The sequence below is a fragment of the Aquarana catesbeiana genome, linkage group LG06 (assembly GCF_042186555.1).
Source record: "Aquarana catesbeiana isolate 2022-GZ linkage group LG06, ASM4218655v1, whole genome shotgun sequence".
NCBI classification, from domain to species: domain Eukaryota; kingdom Metazoa; phylum Chordata; class Amphibia; order Anura; family Ranidae; genus Aquarana; species Aquarana catesbeiana.
The window spans coordinates 275,155,764-275,178,558 of record NC_133329.1 but is presented as its reverse complement, the minus strand read 5'-3'; the positions used below and the strand labels follow the sequence as shown (position 1 = coordinate 275,178,558).

The window sequence follows — 22,795 nt, the reverse complement described above, 5'->3', positions numbered from 1 at the left end:
TTGTGTATTTTCTTTATTGGTTGCTGGGATGCCCGTCGCTAGCTTCCTAGCAACCAATGACGCAGGTCTGAGCTTGGACAATGAACAAAACCTGTTTGAGATGTTGAGAGACTAGTTCCCCATCAGGTTCATGTGCCTTGTGATTGACAGTGGATGGCATTTGACAGATTTCATAGTCACTACTGGACTGAAAAGCAGCAATGGAATTTGTCCAGGTCAGCCTGCCCTGTGATTGACAGCAAATGACAGCGAATCTCGCAGCCGCTGTTGGACTGAGAAGCAGCTATAGAATCCACTACGGTTTTACTATCATGGTTAATGCCTGCCCGGGTGATAGGGCAGGTGATAGGGCAGGCGGGTGTAGTCCTGCTTGACCCTTCCCCGGGCCTACAAAGTTGATCTGAAGTTTTACCCACAAATTACCGGGCCTCTCTTAAGGCCCGTACACACGATCAGACTTTTTGACAACAAACAAGCAAATTGGCTGTTTTGGAGCAACATCCGACCGTGTGTACGCTCCATCGGACAAACTTTTTCTGTTTCCATCGGACTTTTGTTGGCTGTGCGAACGCACAAACTTTCCGGCAACAAAAATCCGATGGAGCAAAGTCCGCTCGTGTGTACACAAAATCATCGGACTTTTGTACAAACTACAGTACGTGTCCGCGAGAATGTTTCCAGCGCGAACCCATCGCACTGATTCTCAGCGACCGGGTACTGCACATCTCATGCTGGCTGCAATAGGAAAAACACATTTTCCTATTGCGGCCAGCGCGAGAGGGAATTCCCCTCCGGGGGCATACCAGGCCCTTAGGTCTGGTATGGATTTTAAAGGGAACCCCTCTATGCCGAAAAAACGGCGTGGGGGTCCCCCCCAAATCCATACCAGACCCTTATCCGAGCATGCAGCCCGGCCGGTCAGGAAAGGGGTGGGGACGAGTGAGCGCCCCCCCTCCTGAGCCGTACCAGGCCGCATGCCCTCAACATGGGGGGTGGGTGCTTTGGGGGAGGGGGCGCCCTTCGGCCCCCCACTCCAAAGCACCTTGTCCCCATGTTAATGAGGACAAGGGCCTCTTCCCGACAACCCTGGCTGTTGGTTGCCGGGGTCTGCAGGCGGGGGGCTTATCGGAATCCGGGAGCCCCCTTTAATAAGGGGGCCCCAAGATCCCGGCCCCCCACACTATGTGAATGAGTATGGGGTACATCGTACCCCTACCCATTCACCTAGGGAAAAAAAGTGTCAATAAAAAAAACACACTACACAGGTTTTAAAAGTATTTTATTAGGCAGCTCCGGGGGTCTTCTTCTGACTTCAGGGGTCATCTGCCGACTTCGGGGGTCTCTCAGGCCTCTTCTCCCTCTCTCCGGTGTCGTCTCTGCGCTCTCTGGTTCTTCTCAGGTGCCTTCTTCCTTCTGCCGGGCTCCTCTGCTATCTTCTGCTCTTTTGCCGCTCTTTTGCTAGCGGAGGAGCCCAGTGTTCAGAGATGTCTTCTTCCCTCTTCTCTTCCAGAGATGTTGACACGACGCTCTCTCCGGCTGTAATGCTGTCTGGGCGCTCCGCTATCACTTATATAGGCGGTGACCTCGCCCCCCTATGACATTACAGTCCCGGGGCATGCTGGGACTGTGAGGTCATAAGGGGGCATGGTCATAGGAAGACATGACCACGCCCCCTTGTGACCTCAGTCCCAGCATGCCCCGGGACTGTGATGTCATAGGGGGCGGGTCACTGCCTATATAAGTCATAGCGGAGCGCTCAGAGAGCATTCCAGCTGGAGAGAGCGTTGGGTCAACATCGGAAGAAGAGAAGAGGGGAGAAGACGACGCAGAAGTCCACCTCTAGCAAAAGAGCAGCAAAAGAGCAGAAGATAGCGGAGGAGCCCGGCAGAAGAACCAGACAGCGGGAGAAGACGACGGAAAGACACCCGAAGTCGGAAGAAGACCCCGAAGTCAGAAGAAGACCTCCCGGAGCTGCCTAATAAATTACTTTAAAAACCTGTGTAGTGTGTTTTTTTATTGACACTTTTTTCCCTAGGTGAATTTGTAGGGGTACGATGTACCCCATACTCATTCACATAGGGTGGGGGGCCGGGATCTGGGGGCCCCCTTATTAAAGGGGGCTCCTGGATTCTGATAAGCCCCCCGCCCGCAGACCCTGACAACCAACAGCCAGGGTTGTTGGGAAGAGGCCCTTGTCCTCATCAACATGGGGACAAGGTGCTTTGGGGTGGGGGGCCTCAGGGCGCCCCCCTCCCACAAAGCACCCACCCCCCATGTTGAGGGCATGCGGTCTGGTACGGTTCAGGAGGGGGGGCGCTCGCTCATCCCCAGCCCCTTTCCTGACCGGCCGGGCTGCGTGCTCAGATAAGGGTCTGGTATGGATTTTGGGGGGACCCCCACGCCGTTTTTTCAGCGTAGGGGTTCCCCTTAAAATCCATACCAGATCTAAGGGACTGGTATGCTCCTGGAGGGGAACCCATGCCGTTTTTTTATTTAAAATTTGGCGTGGAGTTCCCCCTCAAGATTCATACCAAACACAGTTCTTGGCATTGGTGGGGATCCAAGTCGGATCCCCGCACCAGTGTGAACCCGGGTCGCAAGGTGTCAATCTCGCAGATAAAAGCAACGAGACTGACACAATATCAGACAATACAGAAGTTGACCAAAGGGTGGGTGGTAAAGAGCTGAAAAACCACGTGATTTGGTGAAAGTTGGCTGGAAAAGTCCTGCCGTCTGTATGCAATACAAACTTATGGCCAACGCCCTTTGTACAAAAATCCAAGGGAAAGTTTGTACAAAGTCCTATCGTGTGTATGGGGCTTTAGAACGTTGTCAATAACGTAGTATTGCGCTGGACTCTTCCTGGTTGACCACTTGGATATAGTCTCTCATGCCTACTTAGGGACTTTCCATGGGTTCATAGCAAACCCCTCATCTTCTTCATTCTATTATTATCACCAATTTCCCTTATTGTATACTGACTATGTGAACAAGATAAGAGAGCTACCATATACTATACTAATACATCACCAAATAAATCATAAAAACTCATATCAATTAAAAATAACAATATGTAAAGTCCATAAATCCCAGTGAACAAATAAATAAATATATAAAGTTCATGCAAGTCCAAGTAGGTTTTTCCAGTGCAACTTCAACCTAATCGGATGTGCAGTATAAAGTGCCAAATGCCAAGACAAACATCAGTGCAAAATTTGTGCTCCCCTTTGTGTGCCCCCTCACTCACCAGAGATCCAGGACTCCCATAACAGAAGTCGAATGCGCCTTGAAAGGGTGGCTGGGCTTAGTAGTCCCACTGGCTGTATCACTGCAGCTTGCGTTTTCCTCACTGAGCCATCAGAAATCACGGAATTCTATTGAGAAGTGTGCAAACGTTATGAGGACTGCTGGGCTCTGTGGTCCCAAAGGCTGTAATTCAAACTACAAAAGATGTTGACTTCAGTGAAATTCCAGGGATGGGTACAAATGGAAAAATAAGCTATATAGCATAATTCTGTATATTTATTGTATAAAATCCAAAATTCCAGGTAATATTCCACTCATATTAAAACATTAAAAATAACGTAAAACCAGAACCGGAAGTGGCTGGCCAGAAATGACATCACCACCTGTGGTCACCTGACTGGTTTCGTCCCGCCCATCTTTTGAAAGGATCTTTTGAAAACAACCTGTGGGCGGGACGAAACCGGTCAGGAGACCACAGGTGGTGATGTCATTTCCGGCCGGCCACTTCCGGTGCCGGTTTTACACTTTGTTTTTAATGTTTTAATGAGTGGATTACCTGGAATTTTGGATTTTATACAATAAATATACAGAATTACGCTATATAGTTCTTTTTCCATTTGTACCCATCCCTTGAGGTTCATTGAGGACAACACCTTTTGTAGCGAGAGTTACAGCCTGTGGGACCACAGAGCCCAGCAGTCCTCATAACGTTTGCACTCTTCTCAACAGAATTCTGGGATTTCTGATGACTCAGTGAGGACAACGCAAGCCGCAGTGATACAGCCAATGGGACTACTAATCCCAGCCAACCTCTCAAAGTGCATCCGACTTCTGTTATGGGAGTCCTGGATCTCTGGTGAGTGAGAGGGCACACAGAGGGGAGCACGAATTTTGCACTGATGTTTGTCTTGGCACTTTATACTGCACATCCCATTAAGTTGAAGTTGCACTGGAAAAACTTACTTGGATTCACATGAACTTTATATATTAATTTATTTGTTCACTGGAATATATGGACCCTATATATTTTTTTATATTTGATATGAGTTTTTATGATTTATTTGGTGATGTATTAGTATAGTATATGGTAGCGCTCTTATCTTCACATTTTTAACCACTTCCGGTCGCCGCAGTTTTACTTCGGCAGGTTGTCCCGGCTGGGCAAATTGATGTTACTTTACATCGCTCCGCCTTTTGGCCACTAGGGGCGTGTGCCCGGAGCCAATGCGAGTGCCCAGCAGGCGCGATGACCGCCAGGCACCCGCGATCACTCATGACAGAGCGAGAATTGGGATCTGTGTGTGTAAACACACAGATCACGGTTCTCTCAGGGGAGAGGAGACAGATCGTGTGTTCATACAAAGTATGAACACCCATCTCTCTCTTCCTCTAGTCAGTCCCATCCCCCCTTACAGTTAGAACACACCTAGGGAACACAGTTAACCCCTTGATCGCCCCCTAGTGCTAACCCTTTCCCTGCCAGTGACATTTATACAGTAATCAGTGCATTTTTATAGCACTGTTCGCTGTATAATTGTCAATGGTCTCAAAAATGTGTCGAAAGTGTCCAATTTGTTTGTTGTAATATCGCAGTCCTGATAAAAATCGCAGATCGCCACCATTACTAGTAAAAAAAAAAAAAAATTATAAAAATGCCATAAATCTATATCCTATTTTGTAGACGCTATAACTTTTGGGCAACCAATCAATATACGCTTATTGCGATTTTTTATACCAAAAATATGTAGAAGAATACATATCGGCCTAAACTGAGGAAAAAATTTGTTTTTTTTTAAAAAGATGTGGGATATTTACTATAGCAAAAAATTGGCGCTCTTTTTTTGTTTATAGCGCAAAGAATAAAAACCGCAGAGGTGATCAAATACCACCAAAAGAAAGCTCTATTGTGGGGAAAAAAAGGAGACCAATTATGTTTGGGTACAGTGTCGCACGACTGCGCAATTGTCAGTTAAAACAATGCAGTGCCTTATCACAAAAAATGGCCTGGTCATTAAGAAGCCAAATCTTACGGGGTTGAAGTGGTTAAAGGCACATGCACTTTGAGAGCAGCAACCTTGAATGTTGGTAATCACTTATATTTATATTTCATTTTATTCTCATCACCAGTTATTCTTTTTATAATCACTTGTTTAGCGCAGGAATTCTTTGTGTTATACACTATTTACCTACATGTATACTGACTATGATGACAGTTCTATTTTGTACCCTATTGTGCTACTCAACAATGTTTTCTCTTATTATTTAAAATCTTAATAAAAAGACTGAAACAGAATCCACTACAGGCAGATCTGATGGAGAATTTTTCTTTCAGAGTTCCCAATCAGGTCCACCTCCCTTGTGACTGACAGCGGATGGCTTTGCTGACATTTTGATAATAGTTCTCTTCTTGAGTTCCAGTACCAAACATTTTTTTTTTTAAATAAAATGTGTTCCTCTTGACAAAGTGGCTTAGTCAGGTTGAAAAAATGTTAACATCAACAGCTACAAAGCTACTACAACTGATGGCTTTTATTAAAAAGACACTTACCTTATCTATTCTCAAAGAATCTAGCACTGTCCTCACCTGGGGCCGATTTTTCGCCGGTCTTCAGGTCCTGACATGCTGACTATGGGAAGCTGGCCATGACTTCCTGTGGTTTCACAACCAGCTCCCTACTGCACATGCATGAACTGCACCGCTCTCTGTGAATGGTCCTGCAGCCTCCCGGGACCTGTGATGTTTCCCAGGAGGCTGGAAAAAGGGGAGAACTTCTGCTGGGATCACCTAGACAATCCCAGTGGAAGTGGGAGCAGGTACCTCATCCCCCCAAAAAAAAGAAAGTTTCCAATAAGGAAAAGGGGGGGGGGGGCAAGCTGAACTTCCCTTTTTAGGTGAAGTTCCAGTTTAATCAGCCCTAATTAACTTCTTCTTCCCTTTCTCACCTTAAAGTGGTTGTTAAGCCACTCTAACCTGTGTACACCATCAGCACTGGCTCCTATTGCATTGTCCCCCTCTGTGTGAGATTTATAAAATTAAATGTTGCAAATACCTAATTTCACTGCTGAGATTGCGTTCACATGACCAGCCAGCTTTCTCCTTTCCTATTCTGAGAGATGTAGCGGGCGGGGCTGAGATTCCCCTGCTGATGTCAGTCTGGAGGGGAGGAGAGAGCTGGCTGGTCATGTGATCGCAATCTCGGGAGTAAAATGAGGTATTTTCAGCATTTATTTTTATAAATCACACATAGAGGGGGACACTGCAATAGGAGGCAGTGCTGATGGTGTATACAGGTTAGTGTTATAAGAGCAGCAGGAGGGGGGATGCGCAGCTCACACACAGACAGAGAGGGGAGGGGGGAGGAGGACACAGGAGCAGAGAGGAGAGCAGATAACAGGCTGCTGATGATGGAGGCACATAAACTGACCAACTGGTGTCAGGGCTCACAGCCATGATACACCGTGGTCAGTTTACAGAGGGGTGGGGAAAAACCTGGCAGGATCAGCTAGGTTTTTTAGGTGTTAGAAGGGGCCAGATGACAAAGGACAAGCACTGTGTCATATAACATGCTTTAAAGGAGCAGGATCCTTTTTTTTTGGGGGGGGGTTAACAAACGCTTTAAATTAGAACTATAGGGGGGCGTGTCCGGACCTGCTGCTGGAAGGACGTGTGTGAGCTGAGCTCCTCTTGGTTCACACTAATCTACAACCATCCATAGCCTTATACTGTGCTCCCGCAGCCACAAACTACATAATATTGGTCCCAGACCCCTGCTGAGCTGCCCTGGACTGCTATTTCAGATTCTGGCTGGTCTGATCTTGTTTGCAGCTAAACCTTCTCCCTGCCACCAGGACCCTCCGCCGCCATCTTGGGGCCTACAAGCGGGCCAGCGGCACTTTCTACCTGAACCCGCAGGCTTGCGGATCGGAGAGCGATTGGACAGGGCCTGCTCTGACTGTACCGACTGGCCTGTGGAACCGGGCAGGCCGCGGAGAATCATCCGGCACCCGGCCTCGGTGCCCTGCGGCCTGGCGGCCTGACGCGGCCTGTGGGCTGAATTACAGACTCTCCGGGTCACAGTGATTAAGACCATCCGCTGTCGGGTCCCTGGGGGGAGTCAGACCACCCGATCATCCCTTTCTCTACCCCTGTGGGTGCCCCAGTGATTGCAAACGGCCGTGTTTATTGCTTCAGCGGCCTCCTTCTAGGACAGACCGAGGCTTCGGCCTACTCCTGGAGCCCGGCGGCCATCTTGGGACTCTCATATACACCCAGAAGCCATCCACTCTGTCCCTTCAGCTGCATAGTTATCCGCAAGGTGCTGGGGACTGCAAGATCTGCTTTTCTCATCCCAGACTGTCAGGAGGGGGAGGTAGAGATGTAATTAGCGGGATCTGAGGATCTAAATGGAGCACAATAATACCCTGAGAGAGATGCTGCCTAAATAAATCCTGGGCTCCTGCCTGCTCACCAAGACCTCCATACAGTAGTTTTAGCAATATAAAGCACTGGAGGTAAGCCTGCATGTTTGATCACTAAAACCTCTGCGTACCTCATGGGCAAAATTGGCCAACAGCAACAAAACTACAAACCACTAATTGTGCCACGAGAAGAACCAACAATGGAGCGTTATGTTACCAGACCACAGCTAGCCTCCTCTAATTCCTCTGCGAATCCTTTCACCTTACTGGATCCCTCCCTGGATTCAGAAGATGCCGCAAACTCCTCTCTGACTAGCTCGCAAAACCCTGCAACTACTCTTTCACCCTCGAATATGATTCTCACCCCTGACATCCTGGACTCTAAGCTGCAACTTTTACTTCAACAGATTACGTCCAATGTTTCAGCTGAGGTGAGCAAACTAGCTGCTGAATTGAGAGGGGAAATAACCCAAATTGGAGATCGCACAGACACTCTGGAGAATAAATTCGACGAAATGATAAATTATGTCCAAGCGATCGAGGAGGAAAATCATAACTTACGCCTTTCCGTATCTCAACTCCAATTACAGCAAGAAGACTTGGAGAACAGAGAAAGACGACAAAACCTACGATTCAGAGGGATTCCGGAAACAGTGTGCGATTTTGAACTCCGACCTTACCTTTTGAGCCTTTTTAATAACTTGGTTCCCTCAGTTGTGGACATAGATTGGCGATTGGACAGGGCTCATAGGTCCCTGGGCCCAAAACCTCCGGCTGGAGCCAGACCCAGGGATGTTGTGGTACGGTTTCACTACTTTGAAAGTAAAGAGGCACTAACCCTGGCAACCCGCAATAAATCCCAAATTATGTACAAGGGCGCCAAGCTGCAGATCTTTAGCGATCTTTCTCCCATCACTCTCGCTAAACGGAATTTGCGTCCCCTCACCTCACATTTACAACAACACAAGATACCATATTACTGGGGATTCCCTTTCCGTCTAGCTGTATCCAAAGATGGAGCCCAATATTCTTTGCGCGATTTGCAAGAAGCTGAGGCCTTCCTGAAAAGTCTGGGTCTCCCCCCTTTACCGGAAGAAGATAACATCCCTCCTAACACACAGGCTCGATTGCCTCCAACTACACCTACTCACATCTGGACTCCTGTTCGGGGCACATCAAAGAAGCACCTTTCTACTCCTCAACACCTGAGATCTTCTAAGCAACCCCCTTGAGTACCCCCCTGAACGCTCTTATTTTTGGTTCTATTTTTTCCTGCCTTTAGCATTTCCGTTTCCTCTCAGAGCTTCGGACACATTTTTATTTTTTTTTCTAGACGAAACAATGTTTCTGTCTTGGTTCTTTCAGTTTTTGTATCTGCCTCGCTCTTTTTTTCGGGGTAGAATATTTCTCATCCCTTGAGATACATTTACTAAAGGTTTTTGGAAATTTTAAGTGTCAAACATACCTGTTATATTTGTTAACCTTGCTTTTTCCTAAGGACTTACAGGTTTTTTGTTTTTTTTTTTTCAAAATCTTTTTGTCCTATTTTTGTCTTTTCCGCTACCAAATGCATAAGGTGAGCAGCGGTCCCTCTCTCATCTCCTCAAGCAGAATCTCCAGATGGAGGTCCGCTCACGTCCCAACCAGGCCCTGGTCTATGCCCAGGGCTCCCTGAGAAACTGTTTTATCTCAGGTCTACAGAATTATGAACTATTTTTTTCATTTTTTCTTTTGATTTTTCTTTTTTGTTTTTCTTTTATTTTACAGTTCCTGTGCATATCTAATGAAGTGTTCCATAGTTTGAGACCCCACGGTCATTATCATTTTACTCTAAAGGAAAAAGTACTTGGAGTGTGTTTTTCAATAATTAGAGATGGAAAAACGTTTATTATTATAATTAATTGTAAACTGCAATGTGTATACTCCTATTTTCATGTTATTTCCAGGTTTATAGTACTAGATGTTTTTACACTAGCCTTCCTAGATAGATCACAGTCATGACTCTAAAAATTATGTCCTATAATGTAAAAGGCCTGGGCTCCATTGGTAAACGCTGAATGGCCCTGAAAGATTTCAGGGCCTCGGGTGCAGACGTAGTGATGATCCAGGAGACCCATTTTCGGGCAGGAGGATCATTAAAATTTGCCTCCAGGTTTTTTCCCATCTCCTATCTCGCCTCTGATTCTACGGGCAAGGCAGGAGTGGCAATCTTGATCAGGAAAGCATGTCCTGTCAAGGTTCGGAGGTCACATGTAGATCCTCATGGGAGATTTCTTATTCTAGATTGTGAATACATGTCTACCTTTTTTACACTGGTTAATTTATATGCCCCAAACACGGGCCAGATTGAGTTCCTCAACAAACTCTTTGATACTCCCCAATATCGCTCACAACCATTTATGGTGGTTGGTGGGGACTTCAATCTGGTCATGTCTCCCAATAGGGACAGACAAACGCTTTTTAGTACTACCCCACCTAAAAGAATATTGTCTCAAGCCAATGCATTCCGTAAATGTATTAGATCATACAGATTATTCGACTCATGGAGGATAAAACATCCCTCTGTCAAGCAATTTACGTTTTACTCACCAGCTCATAAAATGTACTCCCGTCTTGATCATTTTTTTATCTCGGCTCCACTTATTCCCTATGTAGTTGAGTCAGACATTTCCCCTATTACATGGTCGGATCACGCACCCATTACACTAGAACTCATGTTATCCCAGACTTATACTAAATCCTGTCACTGGCGTTTTAATGACCACCTTTTGCAGTCTGAAGTATCCTGATCTATCCTAGCAAATAGCTTGAAAGATTATTTTATACTCAACTCTGGATCGGTATCTCAGGTTTCTACGCTGTGGGAGGCACATAAGGCTGTTTTCCGAGGTGCGTGTATAGCTGAGGGCTCTCGACTGAAGAGAGATAGAAACAGTTTATTGCAGTCCTTAATGTCTGCTATAGTAACTGCTGAACGGAGGCTTTTGGGTGGTCCCACGGTGCAGAAACTACGTAAAGTCATTCACCTTAGAGAACAAATTAAATCAACAAAACTTGACAAAACAGCTAGGTCCATGCTGTGGACGAAGCAGAAATTCTACGAATTCTCAAATAAGCCCCACAGGATGTTAGTCACTAAGTTATGCCCTCGTCCGTTCAATTCCTTGCCTGATTTCCTTTTGCAGACAGACGGATCTAGAACACATTGCCCTCGTGAGATGTCCAAAATTTTTGGTAACTTCTATAACAAACTGTATAATTGCCTGACTCCGGAGAACCATTTTGATTTTACGCAGGTAAATTTCGAGTCCTTTTTTTCCAATATAAAATTACCAAAATTATCTAAAACGGACCTGGAGAGTTTAAATGCAACAGTGTCAGCTGAAGAACTACTAGCTATAATTAAAAAACTACCATTACACAAATCCCCTGGCCCAGATGGATTGCCCTACTCCTACTACAAATCTTTTTTTGACATTCTATCTCCTCATATGTTAGCCTTATATGATTCCCTTCTTAAGGGAACTCCCCCACATTCTCAGTTTTCCCACTCGTTCATTTCGGTTATCCCTAAACCAGGAAAGGATCCCTCTGTCCCAGATAACTATAGACCCATAGCCCTCCTAAATTCGGATTACAAGATATTTACTAAAATACTCGCTACTCGACTCTCCACATTTATTCCCAAATTGATACACAGGGATGAAGTGGGTTTTGTTCTTGGTAGACACGCAGGAGATAACACCCGACGTACAATAGACCTAATAGACCTTTTAGCTAGAACCTCACGTTCGGCATTGATCTTGAGCCTAGATGCGCAGAAAGCTAAGTTGGCCCTACATGCTTGCCACCTTAAAAGTATATGGTTTTGATGGTCCTTTTTTAAAAGCTTTGGAGGCCTTGTACTCAAATGTTTCAGCGCAGGTGCAAATGTCGTCCTTCCTGTCTCCTAGTTTCCCCATGACAAATGGAACTCATCAGGGTTGCCCCCTATCACCGCTGCTTTTTATTCTGTGCCTAGAACCCCTAGCCGAGTCTATCCGTGTAAATCCAGATATTCGTGGGGTGGTGATGAGACAGGGGGAATATAAATTATCACTATTTGCGGACGACATTCTGTTAACTATCACCAACCCGCTGATATCCCTTCCCTCATTACATAAATTATTGACTTCTTTTAGTGCTATTTCTGGGTATAAAGTCAACAATTCTAAAACGGAAGCCCTTCCTATACACATTCCAATGCTATTATTATCCCAACTCAAGGAATCATACCCTTATAAATGGTGTAGTACCTCTCTTAAATATTTGGGTATTCTACTCACCCCTCACTACTCCTCCCTTTATAGCACTAACTTCCCTCCTCTTATATTGGATATAAATAAGTCCCTGTCGTCCTGGACCAAATATCCCTTGTCTCTATTGGGCAGAATTAATGTGTTAAAAATGTCTATCTTACCCAAGCTACTTTATTACTTCGAAACTCTCCCAGTAGCTGTACCCGCCTCCCATTTAAAAACACTACAAAGATCCTTTTTAAAATTTATATGGAATGGCGGTGCTCACCGCATAGCAAGCTCCGTGATGTTCTCCATTAGGTCCAGAGGAGGTTTGGGAGCCCCGGACATCACTAAATATTATCATGCAACACACTTAAGGGCCATCACCTCTTGGACTTCCTTAAATGCACCTAACCAATGGTCCGCCATTGAGAAGGGGGTACTTTATCCGGTCCATCCGAGCTCCTTGGTTTGGGGCGCTCCCCCTGTTTTAGACCCTATCTATAAACGTCAGTGTACTGGCCCAATGGCACTAACTTTAACCATTTGGCGCAATTGCCTCAAACGTTATCCTCTCATGTCCCCCTGCTCCCCTCTTGTAAATGTACTACTTAATCCCCTCATTCCAGATAGTATGTCCCTGGGCAGGATCTTTTCATGGATAAATCTTCTAAATGTGTCACTCAGAGGGAGACAACCATCAAGATTCTCATGTTTTGGTACAGAACTCCCGATGTAATCCATAAGTATGATCCTTCAGTTTCACAGCTCTGTTGGCGGTGTGGATCTGATATAGGCTCACTATTCCATATCTTCTGGCAATGTTCCTTGATACAACCTTTTTGGAATGATGTTCATTTGCTTATACAAAAGGTAACTGGGGTGTCTCTTCCGTTGGATCCTTTGAATTACCTTTTGGGTCTTCTCGGGGGTAGCAAAAAAGACAAACAAACTGATATATATGCTAGCCGCCAGGAGGATTATCCCATTGTTCTGGTTATCCAATACACCTCCCCCATGGTCCGGGTTTCTACATTTAGTGGCTGAGATTCGGACAATGGAGTTCTTGACGGCTTCGGTACATGACTGCACCCACCAATTCAACAAAATATGGGAACCATGGGATCTTTCGAAACTCGGGACCCCCATACTACCAAATATGCCCTATTCCTAACATTATTTAATTATACGTTGAAATAAAAAGAGAAAAGGGTGCACCAGCCATGTGCATTATCTTTTATAAAACATTTATTGAGTAAAATGATAAAGGAAATTACTCACAAGCAGTAGTGAATCATGTGCCATAAACCTTGGACATCAACTAGCAACAAGTGGTTTCAAATGATGAACAAAGCCTTCCAAAGGTCTTTCAGAGGAATATATAACACTGCTTGCTTACGCGTTTCGAAGGGCTCGTCCCTTCTTCATCAGAGCTCAGCAGGGAACCCTCCTTCAGTAGGCCCTGTATATATAGTGAATGCCAAAAAGGCACAATCAATGGATGGGGCAGGGCACATAGGGCTCCTCCCTTTCTGGGAAATCCTCCCTCCTACACTCTTCGCCTGTACAGGTGGATAGCCCATCATGGTTTAATTAGTTGATGAATAGATTGATAATAAATTCATTCATTAATAAATATAGTAAAGAAACTGATGAGTGTCGCTGTGGTGTAATATAGTTGAAACTCAGCAGAGGTTTAACCATAGGAGTACATGATCAGCAGTGATAGGTGTATACATGTATAGACACACATATAATTGGGCGCAGAGGAGTGCAGAGTGGCACGGGATGAATGCATCTGTTGGCAGGGAAGGAAGTATCATAGTTAGTAGGTTGACATATATAGAGAGATGGACACTATACCTTTGGTGTCCAATTCCATCTGATCGCTGTGTAGCTGCAGTGTGTATGAGCGGCCCGCCGGTCCTATCCGGATGTGTAATCGGTGCTGGAACGCACGCCAGTGCGTTTGCGTTCCAGACAGAAGGAAGGGGCGGTGCGCGTCATTTCCTCTGCGCCCGCTGCCGCTTACCGATGACGTAAGCGGCAGGGGATAGCGCGATGCCATATTGCTAGAGGCAGACGCTCGAGGAGGCGAGGCCAGCACAATATAGATCACGGGTCTGCCCTGCAGACAATAGCTGCGCAAGCCACAGTAACACGGACACAATGCATAGATCAACCGGCTGTCGCACATAGAATCACAGGGGCCACTGCATACTGACAAACAGTGAACATATACATGTCACATATATTTGTATATATATATACACCAAAAGTAAAGCCAATAGTGACTAATGGATGGTATATAGTTTGTATAGTATTATACTAAATAGCATTTAAGATTGTCAACAGTACTAGTAGTACATATATATATGTGTAGATAAATTCACAATATTACAAGATGCACAACCCATATGCCAATCTGCACATAACGTGAATGCCCATATCACTGAATACCATGAGACACCCGAAGTTGCAAAGAAATATTGTATAGATGAAGGACTAATCCAGGCCAGACCAAAATGTAAGAATTTTTTAAAAAAATATAAAAATAAACAATTTGTGTAAAAGAGTAAGAATTAAAAATGTTCTTAATAGATATAAAAATGATGATGATTGGATACACAGGGGTGGTACTGAAGGAGTGGACACATGTGGCACAAACAGTAACTGGCATAATGACTCCTTAGTGCTAATGTGCTCATAATAGTCATTGTATACCCCACAACGGGGGATGGGGGGATTGAAAAAGATATATATGTGTCCTGTTGCCATGGTAACAGATTAAATGACTTACAGAGACACCCATTCTAAGGCTTCAAAGAGAACTAAAAAGAATAATAAACTGACGAGCGGGACAACCTTGTGGACCATACCTCTTCCTTTCAACCCTTTTTCTTCTTTCTCTTTCCTTTTCTCCACCTTACGATTAAAGCTCATTATCAGAATTTATTTGACCTATATACACTCTACTTGTAAACAATATGTATAGTAGGTATAAATCATTTAAATACCTACAAAAGTAACTAAGGAAATGATATATATCTTTAATTTAGGTTTACGTGAACCCAATGTTTAATATTTGAAATTTCATGATATTTACCTATATAAACCCTACTGTAAAACAATGAGCTTACTTTATAGATCCTTGTAAACTTACTTTATGCATCTTTATAACATTGTATACTCAATAAACTTCTTTTGACAAGGAAAAAGATATATATGTATATATATATACGTGTAGTATTTTACAGGCAGAAAGCCGGGTGGTCCCTTCCTCATTACTGTGTGCAACATGTGTAACGTGAAAAACTTGTCATTAAAATACAAAGGAGATACCTATATCATAATTGCTAAACATATTACCAATGGTACCACAATAATAACATAACCACATTTGGATAATTCAGTAATAGATTTGATTAATCATAGGTCACTAGGAGAATGTGAAATATGATACATCAACTAAAACTGAAAAGATCCATTAGAATGCAACAGTCGAAGTCGACCTAATACCAGGAGCAGAAAGGACAGAAAGGTGTGTGTGTGTGTATGTGTGTCGACAAAGTGGCAGTGGCATATAGAAGCGCCACAGATGGGTACTACGGGATCACGTGATTTTGTGAACCTCAGGGTCCTCATTCAGGCCCCCAGGGGTCATACTCCCAAGGGTGAAGATCCAATAGGCTTCGCGTTTGCAGAGCCTTTGGTGTCTCCTACCCCTATCGAGGCCGCCTCCAATGGATTCGATCCCGAACACTTTCATGCCTGATGGATCACCATGATGGACTTCCTGAAAGTGCCGAGGGACCGGATATTTGACACGTGTATTTGTGATGTCGCATTTGTGTTCACCAATACGCACTCTCATAGGGCGGGAGGTACGACCTACATACAGGCGTCCACATGGACAAAGAATGCCATATACCACGTGGTCCGTCCCACAATTGATGAACTGCTTCAGATGATGTATTCTACCGTCTCTGCCAGTGACTGACTTTTTTCTGTGCCACATGTATTGACATGTGCCACAGTTCCTGACACTACATTTATAGCTACCTTTCTGGTCAAAAATCGTTGACCATGCATTTATGGACCTATTTCGGGGCTCCCTCACCATACTGGGGGCTATAAGCCCTCTCAAGTCTCGTGGTTTTCTATATACTATGTTTGGTCCATCAGAAAGGTGCTCACTTAACACTGGATCGTGTTTCAGAATACTCCAGTTTTTCCGTAAAATGCTTTGTATCTCAAAGGCTTTGTTGGTGTATTGTGTGGAAAAACGAGTCTGTATGGTATCCTGATTGATGGAGGAGACTGACGGTGGATCATGTGTCGGAGTTTCGTCATGCAAGAGGGCATATTTATTGAAGGCAGTCTCAATAAGGGTGGAGTCATATCCCTTATCCAGAAACTTGTTACGAAGGACCTTGCTTTGCTCTAGGTAGTCACATTTCTTGGTGCAAGTACGCTTCAGACGGCAGAACTGTCCAAACGGGACATTTCTAATCCATCTAGGATGGTGATTGCTGTCAGCGTGCAAGAAGGAATTGCCACCACTAGATTTGAAATGTGTTCTAGAGAGAATATTGCCATCAGGGTCACTCCTAAGCTCGAGGTCTAAAAAGACAAGGTTCTCACTATTGATAACGTGAGTGAAGCTAATCCCAAAGGGGTTCTCTCTACAGTGGTCAAGGAAGAGATGTAGTTCCTGATCAGTCCCATCCCAAATGATAAGAATATCATCAATATATCTGGCATAGCAAGGCCTGTGTATCCCTTTCATCTATTTGGTCGACCACTTGTGCGCAGGAGTCATTTTCTGTTTTTGTATCGTTTAATTATACGTTACCTGTGTATATACTCTGAACTACTCACGGGATTTTGGGTACAGTATGTTTATCGCATCCATCATACAGATTTAATTTAATACATATATGTGCCTTATTTATGTGAACACTCTTTTATCACTTATACTTGTTTGTTTTATGTTTTTGTTTTCATTATGTTTGTTTATAATGCACTTTTGTTGATAGTGCAATGTACACCTTGATACAATTTTGTACCTATTCTTTGATACTTCAATAAAAATACAATTTAAAAAAAAAGAACTATAGGCAAAACTTTTTTTTGTCAGTTTGGATAGACTAACGGAGGGTTATAACGCCAGATTTTTTTCCCCATCTGTGTCCCATTGCAGAGATTTCCCTTCACTTCCTGTCTCATAGCCAAACAGGAAGTCAGAGGAAATCCTTGCAAATTAATGGAATTCCTTGGGGACCCCCAGCTCACCAGAACTAGTGTCCCCATTGGAAGATTTTCCTTCTATTACTTTTCTGGGAACAACCCAAAACTTGGGAGTTTCTTTTATTTTCACTTTCAATGATAATGATAAACAGGACAAATAGAGAGGGTGAATCTCCCTAACAGGGGCACAGACAGCAAAAAATACTGACAGGTTATATATACCGTTCTAATCCTTCTCCACTCTATACAAAAGTTTTGCCTTTACTTATGCTTTAACTATTATTACGCTACAACTTCAGGATCAGGGGGCTCCCCGAATCTGTGAAAGAGGTGTATACTGCTATTAAATCTCTCATAAAAGACCTTGTCCCCGAGATTGCCGAACACCGCCTTGAGCTGGACAGGGCCCACAGAGCCCTGCAACCCCCCCCCCGCATGGAAGGCCTGCCAAGAGACATAATAGTGAAACCCCCACTTTTACTCCGTGAAGGAGGAGGTGATGAGGAAGGCCAGGAATTTGGATAATTTAATGTTACATGGGCACAAAATCCAGATCTTCGCGGATCTGTCTCCCTACACAGTACAGAAAAGAAGAGCACTGAAGCCACTACTTCAGGTATTGCTGGACAGGGAAATCTCATACAGCTGGTCTTTCCCCCCGAGACTGAACTTTTCCTACAAAAACAGAAGCTACAAGTTCTCCACTTTCGCAGAAGAGGAACGTCCCTTGCTACAGCTTAGCCTGATTCCGCAGGACCCATCCTCTTTACACGCAAGCAGAGGGACATCATCATCTTCCACGAATAGCCCTCCACCAGCGAACCCGCTGCAACCCTCCTGGCTGAAACAGAACACCAAAAGGTCGAAGGAATATCTTCCTCCATGACTTTCAGGGCCCTGATCTGAGTTGATGTCACTTAATACCCGTGCACTGGGGATATCCCCCAGTTTCCCCTTTTGTCATGTCAAGTTTGGTTTTATACCATAACTCCTCTTCTGCCTTTTTAGACTACAAGTCTGTTTATGATTAAGTGACTGCGTCTACTTTCCTGGACTGAGGGGAGGGGCGGAGTATTACTTCATGATACCAGTTGAGGGCTCCTATGGTTTATGGGTTATTGCATGCAACTCCCCATACATGTTAGTTCCCCCCCCCCAGGTTTTGACAATTAGTCTATACCCCAGACTGTAAGTTATAGGTTCAACGGTGTTTAATTTTTGCCCCTAGACTTCCGGCTGTTTGGGATGGGAGTTCGGGGGGACCATACATTCATTATAGACTCTCAGGAAGTCTTCAGTTAGAGAGTATTGAGGTGCTGGTGCTGTGGTGGACTCAGTGCGCCTCCCTCAGAGCGCAAGTCTACCTATGGTGGCCTTGGACTCTCTCTGGTATCCCTTTTCTAGGGACGTACTGGTCTGTTTATTTGTTGGGGTAGGAACTAGTCCTTCCTACCTTTGGGGATGGGTGGGGTCAGGGGACCCAAAGTTCATTCTATGCAGCACACACTCAAGAGTACTAATTGTTTGTTGCATTTACATCATTGTTTAACCTTCTTTCTTTTCATTTCTTTCTTTCCACCCTACAAACTATCCTCTCATATTCTGGTTTCAGGGCTGCTTCTGGATCCATGTCCCAGGTTCGAGCAAGGTGAATCCACTTCTCTCTGGGCTTCTATGCGAGTTTTCCCCACCGTACAGAGGTAAGACGCAGATATTTTGGATAGCTCTCTCCCCTCTGAACCATGGCTAGTACAAATAACCTTTCCCTTTCCCTCAAAATTGTCTCACACAACACGCAGGGTCTCAATTCTCCCATCAAGCGCAGGAAACTTTTCCAATCCTATCACTCCATGCATGCTGACATTTTACTATTACAAGAGACACACTTTCCGGCTACCTACACACCCAAGTTTCTCCACCAGCACTAACCCCAATTTTTCATTGCATCAGCTAACAACAAAACTAAGGGAGTAGCTATTTGTCTTGCTAAACATATAAATATGTCCCAGCCGGAGACAATAGTAGACCCCCAGGGATGTTTTATGTTAGTGTCAGGCCACATAGACGGTGAACTTTACACTTTTATTTCATACTATACCCCCAACAAGGGTCAGAGACCTTTTTTCGAATCTATGTTCGGTAAACTGCAAGCACACCTGAAGGGGACGGTTTTTATAGGCAGAGACTCAAATACCGCCTTTGACTTCACTCTAGACAGATCAGCAAATGGGTGATCGAAACCAAAGCGTCCATCTAGACAAAGCGCTAAAATAGCTAACCTCCTTCATGAAGAAGGGTTGATTGACGTCTGGAGAGAAGCCAACCCACACAGAAAGGACTATACCCATTTCTCAGCTCCTCACAACTCCATCGCCAGTATAGACCACATCTTCACTTGGTCCCATACAATCCTACTTCTTTTAGGCTCCAAAATTATTGACTCCTCACTGTCTGACTACGTGATGGTCACTGTGACAACCCGGAGGTCCAAGTGGTTCTCCCTGTTGGCGTCTTCAGGAATTAATCCTAAGCAACCCGATCCAGTGCTCGGTTCTGAAAGCAGCCATTAGAGAATATTTCTTTATCAATCAGACGAGCGGAGTGTCCCCCTCGCTCATTAGCGAAAATATACAAGAAACACCCCACTCCTGAGTCACTGAAGGCCCTTGACAAGTCACGAGCCCTCCTTAACCTGTGCCTAACGACTGCTGCAGAGAAACATTTGAGGTGGACCGGGGCTAAATTTTATTCTCAAACTGACAGGATTGGGTCCAGACTGGCAGCTCCTTAGCATTTCCCAAAATTAAGACCACGTCAGGGGACTTCACTCAGAACCCAACAAAGATAATGGAAGCATTCTCACGTTTCTATTCTGATCTATACAGTCCGAACAAGCCTCCCCCCCCAACAGCAACGGGACCAATTCCTAGACAATATTCCACTGCCCACTCTAACCAAAGAACACAGGGTGCTCATGGAGAGCCCGTTTTCCATGGAAGAGATATTAGACACCATTAAGATGGCTTCTCCGCTGGGTATTACAAGAAATTTGGCCCCTGCCTGGCCCCTCACATGGCCAGGCTTTTTAACTTCCTTAGGGATGGAGCCCCCCTGGGATCTGATCTCAATTCCGCTTACATTTCCGTTATTCCGAAACCGGATAAAGACACTAGCGAATTGGGTAACTACAGGCCTATTTCGCTTATAAACAACTATATTAAAATTTGTATGGGCCCACAAGGGATATAGATGTCCCTCTAGTATTCTTCATCGCCTGAAATCTCAGGGTGGGTTAGGCTTGCCCAATCTGTGGGGTTATTATCGGGCGGCACAACTATCTCAGATTTCTGTGGTCTTTTCGAAAGGTCCAAAGCCTGAATGGCTTTCGATGGAGAGATATGCCACCCCTCTGAACACCATCGACTATCTTTAGTGCAATCCAAAACTCAGGCCTGCCATTATGTCCCCTACCCTTTCCCATTCCATGGCCTTGTGCTCCAGACTTTTTTCTCAACACAATCTGATCTCACCCATGAAACCATTAGCACATTTATTCCACAACGCTGACTTTCTACCAGGGTTGTCAATTAAAGCTTTCCAATGGTGTACAGATAAAGGCCTTTATAGGATTGGTCATTTTCTCTCCCCTAGAGGTCCGATTACATTGTCATACTGTAGGAAGAAACTAGATATGCCCGAATCCGAAGTTTTCAGATTCTCCCAAATCTCCCACTAACTACACTCAATCTGGTTAAATAAACAGGAAACCCCCACAATAACTCCCTATGAAAATTGGTGCTCCAATACGGAGGTTCAGAGGGGAGGGATATCCTTGATCTATTCTGCACTAATGTCACACCCAGACAAACCAACCTACGCTCGAGCCTGGGAGGAGGAGACTGACAGCTCCTGGACTACAAAGGCATGGTTCAGTGCATTTAAACGCGCATAAAGGAATCCTTAACATTTCCCTTATCGAAGCCAGCATACAGGTAATGTCTCGATGGTACTATGTCCTCGCTAGATTATCGGTCATCTGTCATACTGTAGGAAGAAACTAGATATGCCCGAATCAGAAGTTTTCAGATTCTCCCAAATCTCCCACTATCTACACTCAATCTGGTTAAATAAACAGGAACCCCCCACAATAACTCCCTATTAAATTTGGTGCTCCAATATGGAGGTTCAGCTAGGTCCTCGCTAGATTAGCGGTCATCTTTCCTGGGTCCTCTCCACTATGTTTCAGAGGATGTGAACTGGAGGGTACGATGTTTCACACATGGTGGACCTGTCCACGCATCAGATACTTCTGGCAGAAAGTTTTTTGTACAGTTAGTACAATCACAAAAGTTGTGATAACCCCCAACCCTAATGTAGCGCTGCTAAATGGTAACATTGAAGCTCTTCCCAAATACTCACAGGTATTGGTTTATTTCATTCTCTTGGGGGCCAAAGTTACCATCGCCAAAGCCTGGAAAAAAACCCAGTGTCTCCTTCCAGGGTTTCAAGAGGAAAGTCTCTTGGATCATGGCACAAGAACAAATTGTAGCAAAGCTTCATGACAATTCGGGGAAGTTCTACGACACCTGGGAGCCTTGGGCCACATACTGCAACATTCCTCTCCTTCCTGGAATGTCTCAGGGATCTGGGAGAGCACCAACTCCACATTGAACCTACCTTTCCTCTATTCTTTCCCCTCTCTCACCTTTCTCTTTTCTTCTGTTTGGGACACTCTAGTCCCTCCCACCTTTTAAGTTAAGCCAGTTTTCCTTTGGTTTCTGGAGAGGCTTCAGGGGTAGTCACTATACTGACTCTAGGAGAATAGACAACCTGAACATGCAACAGGAGCTGAGATCATTAACTACCTACTGAGAACAAGGAGCCATGGGTTCACCTGGATCCATCAGAAGGCTGGTACATGCCTCGGGGAGGCAGCGGGTCGGGGGCACCCTAGGAGCACTACGCACTTCCACAGTTAGTTCCCACAGGGATGGGGCGCGTGGGGCCTTAGGGTATAACCGGCCATTGCCATAGAGTGTTTTGTAGTATACTGCCAGTTATATCAATAGAAAGGATCATTATCCTACCTCTCATTACTGTCCTAATGATGTTATTTTGGTTCAAATCTTGAATTTTATTTTTATTTTGCTTTTCCCTTTTTTTCCTCATTGTTTTTACACTATGTAATGCTATACATGGTCTTTATTGTCTTATCTAAAAACATTTCAATAAAAATATTTAAATTAAAAAAAAAATTAACAAATTTGATTGGATATACATTAAATTACAACGGTCATAAAAAATTGGGGAATTAAAAGAGCACCCTCCATCTACAAAGAGTCAACAGATACCCAATCCTATAGTATGGAGAAACAAAGTCAAGATGTGTCGTAGAATAAATTGGAGTCCACCAATGAAGTAAAAGTCAAGTGCATTGTCACACTACATGCATAGGGCAGCCCCTTAATTTCAATGGGTTATGCTATACGTGGCAATTATGACAAAGTAGCTTATTCCCCTTTTTGGAGCTTCGAACATTACGTGTTTTTTACCGGCGTGAAAAAAATGTGCTTCTGCATGCTGCATTTGAGGTGCTATTA

General features: G+C 44.5%; 1 protein-coding gene across 5 annotated transcripts in view; it reads right to left on the bottom strand.

The window, feature by feature from the left end:
- ADAM23 (ADAM metallopeptidase domain 23) overlaps positions 1-22,795 on the bottom strand; it is a 339,892-nt gene that overhangs the window by 71,422 nt on the left and 245,675 nt on the right. The gene's annotated exons all lie outside the window — the stretch shown is intronic.